Consider the following 10,979-nt stretch of genomic DNA (forward strand, 5'->3'; position numbering starts at 1 on the left):
GTGAAGCACTGGGTGTCACAGGGTGAAGCACTGGGTGTCGCAGGGTGAAGCACTGAGTGTCGCAGGGTGAAGCACTGGGTGTCCCAGGGTGAAGCACTGGGTGTCGCAGGGTGAAGCACTGGGTGTCGCAGGGTGAAGCACTGGGTGTCCCAGGGTGAAGCACTGAGTGTCCCAGGGTGAAGCACTGGGTGTCCCAGGGTGAAGCACTGAGTGTCGCAGGGTGAAGCACTGGGTGTCCCAGGATGAAGTACTGGGTGTCACAGGGTGAAGCACTGGGTGTCACAGGGTGAAGCACTGAGTGTCGCAGGGTGAAGCACTGGGTGTCCCAGGGTGAAGCACTGGGTGTCACAGGGTGAAGCACTGAGTGTCCCAGGGTGAAGCACTGGGTGTCCCAGGGTGAAGCACTGGGTGTCGCAGGGTGAAGCACTGAGTGTCGCAGGGTGAAGCACTGGGTGTCGCAGGGTGAAGCACTGGGTGTCCCAGGGTGAAGCACTGGGTGTCGCAGGGTGAAGCACTGGGTGTCGCAGGGTGAAGCACTGGGTGTCCCAGGGTGAAGCACTGGGTGTCGCAGGGTGAAGCACTGGGTGTCGCAGGGTGAAGCACTGGGTGTCACAGGGTGAAGCATTGAAGTGTCTCAGGGTGAAGCACTGGGTGTCCCAGGGTGAAGCACTGGGTGTCCCAGGGTGAAGCACTGAGTGTCGCAGGGTGAAGCACTGGGTGTCCCAGGATGAAGCACTGGGTGTCACAGGGTGAAGCACTGGGTGTTGCAGGGTGAAGCACTGGGTGTCGCAGGGTGAAGCACTGAGTGTCCCAGGGTGAAGCACTGGGTGTCCCAGGATGAAGCACTGGGTGTCACAGGGTGAAGCACTGGGTGTCACAGGGTGAAGCATTGAAGTGTCTCAGGGTGAAGCACTGAGTGTCGAAAGGAGAAGAAGCCCTTGAAGTGTCACAGGTTGAAGCACTTTGTAAGAGTCGCACAGGAGGCACTTTGAAGTGCTGCAGGTGCGGCACTCTTAAGTGTGCCAGACCATGGCACTTTGAATTGTCACAGGGTGAGGCACTTGGAAGTGCCCTGGGGTGAGGCTGTGTAGTGCCTGGAGGAAAGGGACCAAGAGGTGCCAGAGGGGAGAGCCATGGTGGGGGGGGGGGGAGAGTTAGGGCAGAGCCCAGAGGGGAGGGCACCAGGAGGTGCCAGATGGAAGGGTAGCGTGGGTGGCGGGTGTCTCAGGCTAAGGCACTTGGAAGTGCCTGGGCTGAGTCACTTAGTTGGAAGTGCCCTGGGTGAGGCTGTGTAGTGCCTGGAGGGAGGGCAGCAGGGTGCCTTGAGGATTGACAGAGGTGCCAGGCCAGCTGGGCGGCTGGAGTGCATGTTTGGCAGGGCGTGCCTGGGGAGTCACGTCTGTTCGAGGACGGCTGGCCAGGGGGCTACCTGGACATGCTTGGAGTGCGGTGTCAGGTGAGCAGCAGAGGTGTGGGGATGGGGGCGACTGCAGGTGAGTCCCTGACTGATGGATTGGGCACAGTTGGGACAAATGCTCAGCACGTGCCTGGATGGTGTTTCTGGCTGATAAAGTGGCCAGAGAGAACCTGGCCTGTCCCCTGCCTTCCAGCCCCTTTTGCCCCTGGGGGTGTGACAATCCGTTCTAGCACTGTTAGTCTATGACCTGAAAAGAATGGTCACTCCTTTTAAGATCTGACAAGTCTCCATTTGGCAAGAGGAGCTTCATCACTGGAAGGAAAGTGGATCTTGCTAAAATAGTATCCCACCCTTCTCCAACCCTGGGAGATAAAATTTTGTTATGTAAATTAAATGCACAGATAACAATCATAAGGTCTATTTTACAATTCTAAAAAGGTCCCAAAAATTTCAACTGAGTTTCAATTAGAGCACTGTAAGTAACAAAGTATTTTATCTTATTAAAATGGAGTCATTTGTCTAAATTTAAAATTTCATAAAAATTGTTTTCAAATTGTAAATTTTTAAAAGGCAAGAAAGAGATGTAAGATGTTTTGTGATGGGAAATTAGATATAAGGTTTGTGATGGGAAAAGGAAAGGGAGAAGGTTTGTGTGACAAAAAGTTTCCTGCAAGTGACAAAAAGTTCTGAGGAAGTGATTAAAAAAAAAAAAAGTCTGAGTAAGTTAAAGGTAAATTTCAAGGGCTGGGATGTGGCTCAAGCGGTAGCACACTCGCCTGGCATGCGTGCGGCCTGGGTTCGATCCTCAGCACCACATACAAACAAAGATGTTGTGTCTGCCGAAAAATAAAAAAATAAATATTAAAATTCTCTCTCTCTCTTTAAAAAAAAAAGAGCATTTTCTTGTATTTGTCAGGTTTAATTCTTGGTGAAACTAAGTCTTAAAGAAATTAAGGTGTGTTCCTGTTTTAAATTCTTTTTTTTTTTTTTTTTTTTTTTTTTTTTTTTTTTTTGGTGGTGCTGGGGTTTGAACTCAGGGCTTTGTGCATGTGAAGCAAGCACTCTACCAACTGAGCTATACCCCCAGCCTGTTTTAAATTCTTAAATGATTACTTTGTAACTGGTTAAACAAACAACTGTTATTTAGGTTATAACAATATTGTTGAAACCCAAAATATATGTGACTAGGAATATGTGTGCATCTGAGAAGGTATCTGCCTGAGCTTTGTCCAAGTGTTATGTAAATGTTTAAAGACCTGCCTTGTATCTGTGGGCTTTGACTAAGTGGATTTCTGATCACTAACACTGTTTCCTGAATGTATAAGAGATTTAAGGTTATTCTTTGCTTTTCGTTTACCCATACATACCTGTGATTATTGTTACCGTACACACTGGATTCTAAATTGTATTTTAAAAGTTAAAGATAGTGAAATGTAAAACTTAGGAGAACACCTTGCCAAGTTAGTGCTCTCCAAACTAAAATTGTGTGTAACAAAGGTTTCAAATTTGGGGCTCAGTGGCAGAGGCACTGGGTTCAATCCTCAGCACCACATAAAAGTAAAAGTATGGGTCCATTTACAACTAAAAAAATTTTTTTAAAGTTTCAAATTTGTATAAAAGTAACAAATTTGGTTGATATTTATTCATGTCATTTCATGTTTTATAACTGGCTAAAGTAACCTATTGTCAACAAGTTATATATACAATTTTGTGTTACTCTTCACACTAAATTGGAACTTAAATGCATTTTTTAATATTTATTTTTTAGTTGTAGTTGGATAGAATACCTTTAATTTATTTATTTATTTATTTTTATGTGGTGCTGAGGATTGAACCCAGGGCCTTGCCCTGCTAGGAGAGTGCTCTACCACTGAGCCATAACCCCAGTCCCTTAAATGCATTTTTAAAAGATAATAAGGAAGACTGGGGTTGTGGCTCCATGGGAAAGCACCTGCCTAGCATGTATGAGGCACTGGGTTTGATTCCCAGTACCAAAATAAACAAATAAAATAAAGGTATTGTGTCTACCTACAACTAAATTTAAAAAAAAAAAAAAAAAAAGATAATAAGGAGATCCTGACCAGTTAAAAGTGACATTGTAAAGCATGGAAGCATTCTGCCACTTTTTCCACAAAAAGAAAATTAAAAGCTCTCTTAGCCTTTCTTTGATTCATATTTCAGATGTAACATTGTATTGTGTTATTTGTCAAGAGCCTGCCTTACCTGAGATAAGGCTCTGCCTCCCACCTTACTCCCTGTTAGAATGGCCCCTAAATAGGCTAGACTTGAACTCATTTAAAGTTGTGTTAAAAAGATTGATTTTTGTTGTAAAAATGGCTGTGATCTCAGGAAATACAATGTATAACTAAGTAAAGGTTCAAGATCATAAAATTCATTTTTCTTGGTTCATAGGTATTACAAAACTAAATAAATTTTGCTCTGTTAATTTAATTTTGTATTTTTCTTGCAGACTTTATAACTGCTGCCTGTTAGTGTTTCCAGAGGTGCAGCTGTTAGGGGGAAAAAAAAGTTAATTTGAGATAATAAGCCATCACCTACAGGAGAGATAGTATATAATGCTGACTTCCAGTACTAATATTAACCCCAATTAAATAAGAAGGATAACTGTAAAATTATAGATATTAAAGTTATAACCTATTACTCCCTCTTTAAGACTGGCTTTCTGGATGTTTAGAACCAAAAACTTGGAGACCAAAGTCAAGGAAGTAAAAGGGCTGAGGAAAAACTCGGCCAATATTTTGGCCCTTGCCCTCTAAGCTCAGCTGGAACTCAGGGAATAATGGGACTTCTCCAGACTCTGCTGAGTCACCCGATCTACTCATCAATGAGGTGAAGAAGAGACCCTAGAGAGCAGGAAGCCAACCAATGCACATTCTGCAAAGAGGAAGTCATTGGAAACAGAAATGTCCCTGATGCTTCCAAGAGAAGCCACATAAGGTCAGCAAGACTTTGACCCATCCTAAGACAGATGGCCCTACTTGGAACTAAGAGGCTTCTCATAAGTCCCCAAGAGTGATCCCTGACAAATCGCAGCAAACTCTTGAGTAGATAGGAACAAGGTCAGTTTTGTCCAATTTGGGCTTAAACCCCTGGCAGTAGAGTATAGCCTGAGCACAGTCTTACATGGACATTTTTAAAAACATAGCTTTTTAAAAACTAAAACTTAAGATGTACATTTGTGTCAGTCTTACCCACAGTAAATAAAGCTAAAGACTATTTTTTTTATAATATCTTAAACTTTTTTATTCCCTATCATAAACATTAATTTTGTCTTTCGTTTCTTTCAGGTTTCTACAATTTCCAACTTATACCTGTATTTAATACTGCTTTTATCTGCTAAAGACATTAACTGATTGCTTTCCTAATCTAAGGATTATATAGTTTTAGTATAAATATATATCACATATTTTCGTAAAATTTTGACAAAACCGAATAAGCATGCCTTGTTTTAAGTCCATGCTCCTTCCACTGTTCATAAAATCTGATTTAACGATCAAAAATTCTTGGTTGTCACTCTTCAGTTACAACAGTCTTCCTTCTGAACTGCCACTCACTTTTTACATAATAACAAGCAATAGAAAAACCAAAGAAATTATGTTAACCTTAGTTCTTCCTTTTGACACTATAAAATAATGTGAACTTTTTAAAAAAAATGAAACTGACACATCCCAAACTCAATACATTCAAATGAGCTGAGTTCCTTTAAGATAGTCACCTTGGAAGGCCACAGTTCATTCTTTTAACTATACTGCCACTGCACAAAATACCTTTAAAACTCTTTTGGTATTGCTTTCAAAGCCAATTACACACTTTCTGCATTACTTCAAAGTTAGGTTCAATTTTTGGAAACTGTTATCTGGTGCCAAATAATGGTAACTAAAAACAATCAAGCTTGGAGATAATTTTTGTTTTTTAAAAACAATGTATAGTCAAAGTTAACAGTGTATGACTTAAATTAACTTTGAAAGCAATTCTAAAAGAGCACACCCATGAGGTTTTGGGCAATGGTAGATTTAGATTGCTGGCATTAGAAAATAACCTTCCAGCATGATCACTAAGCAGGGTAACATTCATTTAGCTGTCTATGTTCTGGCATATTTGTTTAAAGTGACATTCTGAGTTAAAATTTATTCTTTTTAAAAGGAATATCATTCTTAAAAAAAAAAAAAAAGAATTGTATTCCTTTAAAGCCTCACTGTCAAAGTAAATACTATGCAAGTGTTTTGTTAGAAAGTAGTTCTCCTTACATTACCAATAAGACCACTTTTAAAAACTTGAAAGCAAATAACCACCTTATTTGCCTTCAGGCTTTTTAATCATTAACTGAAGATAATTTGAAACTTCTAAAAAACAAAACAACAACCCAAATGTAATAAAAACACATCAAGAACCGAACTATCATTTCTGAGCTGCACTGTTTATTTTGCTGCTTGAAACCTAAGTGACAGTATGCCACTATAATTTTGGGGTTTCATCTAAACCTTTACTACACTGCAGGTACAGAAATATACAGACACATTTTTGGAGAATTGACATTTTGCAAAATGCAGCAAACATTTTCATTTATACATGAGAAAAGGAAGTGTTCAAAAGGGTATGCATTTCAAGTTATTGCAGGTTATTTGTGAGAGAATTTCTGCAGGTAAAACATGTTTAAATTTAACCAACAGTAGCGTGTCAGTGTATTTAAAATCATGACAAAAATCTTCTCTCTGGTCATGTTGCCCATGACAAATTACTATGATGTTGTATGTTTAGGGCAAGATGTCAATACAGCATAAATCCCATGGTATTTTGGTTTTCTTCTGGAGATTAAAGCTGTTTTTCTTGGGATAAATGCAGCAGCAAAACACAAACCAGTTGATCAAAAAAGCACTTCTGCCATAACTCCAATAATTTTCAGGACACATCAACCGACAGTAGTTTTGCCATTCCCAGCTCTTTTAAGGATTACATCTCTGCACTGTTGCCTTAAGTATGTCTGTAAAAGCTTGTTCTCTGTTAAGCCAGTTTACTGACTACAACCTGGTTGACAGAATTTAGTTGGTTGGTCCATTTATCTAGTGCAGTATATCGTGCTCCACCCCTCTTCTGATGATCTAGTTCAAGGAGTTGGTTGACTTGATCAATTCGGCCATGAATAGTGTTATCCAATATGCACTGCACCAGCAAGCTTTCCACATCAGCTACATCTATGTTTAACTCCTTAGAAATAAAAGGAATATGTATTCTTGTGTAAGGCTTAATTAATTTTATGAGCACTTGTGTTCTGATGTTTCGTAAAAGCTCTTCAATATGTTCTCTTATGAAAGGATCATCCATGATGTTGCTGTGATTTGTTTTCAGAATCTTTTCAAATTCAGTGATGTCATTATTCTGATAGGCACTTACTAAATTCGTCATTGCTAGAATTTCTGGATCATTTTTGTACGGCTTGGCCTCCTGTGAGTCAAATGGATTTATACCCGATTTCATTAGCATGTTTGCTAAGACCAAATATTTTAAGCAAGTGGTTCGTCTGGGACTTCCTGATTCATCATAATTCTTGAAGGCTTCAAAAAAATCAGTGTGTGAAATTCACCTTCTCTCAAGTGCATTTTACCACCACATTCTCTGATAACTCCCATGATCAGTGGATGAGGGATGGCAGACTTGATGTGAAGTGACTGTTCATAGAGTGCTTTAAGTTTTTTGTTATTTTTCTGTGCTGTGTACATTTGAATTTCCAAAGCATAAATTTCTAATAACTGTGTACCTTTTTTCAGGTCATCTTCTCCATCATCAGTCTGGCATGACTGATGTAACTGACGTAAAATCTTTTAAGGCTTTCCATATTCCTCTCGTTCTAAATATAATTTCCCAAGCTTTGTGTTTGTTTTAAACCACAGTCTATCATTCTTAGCATCTTTCAAAGCTTCCAGTGTTGTTTCATAGAATTCCTGCAGTAAATCCATCTGACATAAAAAATCAGAATTCAACTTGAAGTTAATCTTAATCGTTTGTTTCAGTGCTTTAAATCCCCACTCTCCCTTTTCACCTTCAAGTTCCAAAACCTTTTGGAAGCTGCTTAATGCTGCTTTGGGGTCATCTTCTTTTAACGCTTTGGAATTATAGTATTGATTTTCCAAATCCACATTTGGCTCAGAGTTACTATCTTCAGAGTATTCCAGGTCGTAGTCTTCCTCATCATCGCACATGAAATCATCCTCCATGTCAGACATCTTGGCCGGGAGGGGGGGAGGGGAGGAGAAATTGCTAAAGACTATTTTTTAAAAAAAGGTTCTTAGGCTTGGGCTGTATCTCAGTGGTAGATCATTTGTCTAGCATGTGTGAGGCACTGGGTTCGATCCCCAGCACCACATAAAAACAAATAAAATAAAGGCACACTGTCCATACACAACCACAAAAGAACCTAAAAAGAAAAGGGTTCTTATGCAAAAATGCCTAATATAATGATCCTCAATACCCAGTATCTGCCCCTAAGCCAAAATCACTGATGGATGAATGGATTAAAAAAAGTGGTATAAAAAATAATAAAATAATTTTTAAATAATTATTGTGGTATAAATACACAATGGAGGGGTGAGGTTGTGGCTCAGCGGTAGAGCACTCGACTTGTACATGCGAGACGCTGGGTTCGATCCTCAGCATCACATAAAAATAAAATAAAGATATTGTGTCCACCTAAAACTAAAAAAATAAATATTTAAAAACTATATGAATAAAATAAAGGTATTGTGTCCAACTACAACTAAAAAAATAAATGTTTTTTAAAAAAACACAATGGAGTTTTATTCAGTGTTCAAGAAAAAAAAATGAAATCATGTCATTTTCAGGAAAATGGATGGAGTTTGAGAATGTTGTGTTACACTAAATAAGCCAAGTTCAGAAATTCTGTCAAGGGTCCTAGTTTTCTCTCAGATGTGGAAGCAGGAGAGGGACAAGGAAAAGACCTGGAAGTGATGGCCAGGAAATGGAGGGGGAACCAGTGGGTGGAGGAAAAGGACCCTGAGAGAGGTAAGAGAGGAGGGAGGGGCTGACGCTGACCTTGTCATGGCTACCTGGTGTGCACCTGTGGATGTGGAACAGTGAACCAGGCAGGCACCACTAAGAACAGGAGAAACAAAGAAACAAAAGGAAGCTCAGCCCCAAGAGACAATCCAAAAGTGGATACTCCAAGAAGGAGGAGCTTTAGCTTTAAAAAATATATCATGCCTAGGATAAAGGGTGGATTCTTATTACTGATGTTAAGGCAGAAATTCCAAGATAGTGATTCACATTAGCTGGCAACATTAGCTGGCCTCTCTGTGGATAGTTCTTATGTATTACATGTCAACACGTCACAATTCACTCTGTAAGCTTTTGGTGTGTATGTTTGTTTTGTTTTGTTTTGTTTTGTTTAAGGTGGATGGTGCTCACTGGTAGACTTCTTGAGCTGCAGGCCCTTGGTGGATCCCAGCACCAAAAAAAAAAAAAAAAAAAAAAAAAAAGTTTGCAAGGGGATTGGGGGATTCAATGCAACCCTGTCAGGACCACAGGGCAGATTGAGGTCTGCAGGCATCTCACTCCTTGTGCAAAGTTTTTCTTAGATACAGAGAAACTTAGCTAAAAAGAGGGATGTGCACGGAAGGGGCCAAGATCTGCGGTGGGACTGCGGAGGGAGGGCTGGACTGAGCCCAGCCTGCCCTTGGGAGGGGCTGTGAGCTGGCTCTGGCCAGGGTGGGCCAAAGCTGGGGGTCTGGGAGGAGAGAGACCTAACCAGGGCCAGCAGGACTGGCAGTTGCTCCCCCTAGGAGGCAGGCTGTGAGTCTGGGGGAGCCCCTCCACCTGAGTGTCACCTGGGTCACACAGGCCGGGGCAGTTTCGGGCTGTCGCTGCTTTCCAGAACACAAAGAACAGGGGATTTCTTGGAGGCAATATTGCCAACTCAGAGCGCCACACCGAAAGCCTCCAGGGACCGGTGAACTTATTTAGGGACTAAAAACAAAGAATTCATTACCTACTTTCTTAAAAAATAAAAATTAAAAAAAAAAAACTACAAATTGGGCGGCACCGCGCGAGTCGGACCGGGGCTGTGGTCGGTGGGTCCTGGGTGGCGGCGGCCGAGGCGGGAGCTCCACGGAGCGGCTCCGGCGGTGGACACGGGCGAGGTCCCGGCTCGCGAGCTTGAGCGAGGCCGAGCCCGCGGCGCCTTTCGCGGCGGGTGGCGACAGGTGGGTCCCGCGGCGGCCTCGGCGGCCCTGCCCTGTCGGAAGCGGGTGAGGAGCAGCCCAGGGAGACCACGGTCGCCCCTGAGAACCGACACGAGGCCGCCCCCGAAAGCCAGTCGCCGGCAGAGGCTGGCCCTGGAGCCGCCGCGGGGTCTGGAGGCGCGACCGCGGCGCCCCGGAGCAGGAATCCGATCGGAGCGCGACCAGGTCCTCGCCGGCAAGGACGGGAAGACGGGAAAAGGTTCGTTGGTGGTCTGAGCTGGGCCTCCAGCCAAGAAGACTTAAAGGACTGTTTTAGTAAATTTGGAGAGGTCCTGACAATTGCACAGTAAAAATGGATCCCGACCCTGGGCGGCCACGAGGGCTTGGCTCTCTCCTCCTCAAAGCTGCTGCCATGTGGAGAGAAGGATCCCAGGCTGCACGGCCCGGTCATCGACCCTAAAAAAGCCAGGGCTATGAAGAGGGACCCTGTCAAGAAAATCTTTGCAGGGGGTCTGCATCCTGAAGCCACAGAGGAAAGTGGGAGTACTCTAGAGAGTTTGGGAAACTGAGGACATTGAGCTTCCGATGGATCCCAAGTTGGATAAAAGATGGGGTTCTGTTTTTATTGCTCTTAAAGAAGAAGACCCTGTGAAGAAAGTTCTGGAGAAAAAAGTTCTATACCATCAGTGGAAGCAAGTGTGAAATCAGCCCAAAGAAGTCCAGCAGCAGCAGCAGCAGCAGCAGAGGAAACCTCAACAGACTACAGTCAGGGAAATACAAATTGCGGGAAGAGCCAGCGAACAGGAGGTGGTCATCAGAAGGACTCCAAGCCATACTCAGGCGGCAGCAGGAGCAGCGAGCACTCGCTTTGTTGGATACGGAGTGAACGCAATTATGTACCAAATTTAACTTGGCGAACTTTCTAAGGCCTGTCCCATGTGCATCTTACTTAAAATCCACCCCCCTGGAAATCACTGCTTACTATTTCCAGAGCTCTAGTTGTTTTAAGCAGCGTGTGGTGTCTTAGGCCAGAGCAGCATTAGGCGTTGATTTTATTACCAGGTGACCTAGAACCAGGTGGAGGGTCTGCCTGCACCTGTGGACCCTGGTTGTAAAGAGTAAAATGTATCTTAGGAAACCAGTGTCACCTTTTCCCCCACCTTTTAATTTTATATTATCTGTGTCTTACATTTCCTGTAATGAAAGTGTTAATTTCACTGTATTTTCTGGTACCTTTTGGGAATCTGATATATTGTGAGGTATTTCACACGTGTCCTGATTTTGCCACGACCTGGATATTGAAACTATCCAAGCTTTTGAAATAAAAGTTTTAACCCCCCCCAAACAAA

General features: G+C 42.6%; 2 pseudogenes across 2 annotated transcripts; one reads left to right on the forward strand and one right to left on the reverse strand.

Moving 5' to 3' along the window:
* Window positions 1–5,933: 5,933 nt before the first annotated feature.
* LOC308640479 (COP9 signalosome complex subunit 2-like) lies at window positions 5,934–7,673 on the reverse strand (annotated as a pseudogene). Its single transcript has one exon. The product of its transcript is annotated as a COP9 signalosome complex subunit 2-like (transcript).
* A 727-nt stretch (window positions 7,674–8,400) lies between these two features.
* On the forward strand, window positions 8,401–10,516 carry LOC308640477 (heterogeneous nuclear ribonucleoprotein A/B-like; annotated as a pseudogene). The gene is made up of 2 exons: window positions 8,401–8,455; window positions 9,652–10,516. The product of its transcript is annotated as a heterogeneous nuclear ribonucleoprotein A/B-like (transcript).
* Window positions 10,517–10,979: the final 463 nt, after the last annotated feature.

Source organism: Spermophilus citellus (assembly GCF_964194105.1).
Source record: "Spermophilus citellus genome assembly, contig: SCAFFOLD_443, whole genome shotgun sequence".
Taxonomy (NCBI): domain Eukaryota; kingdom Metazoa; phylum Chordata; class Mammalia; order Rodentia; family Sciuridae; genus Spermophilus; species Spermophilus citellus.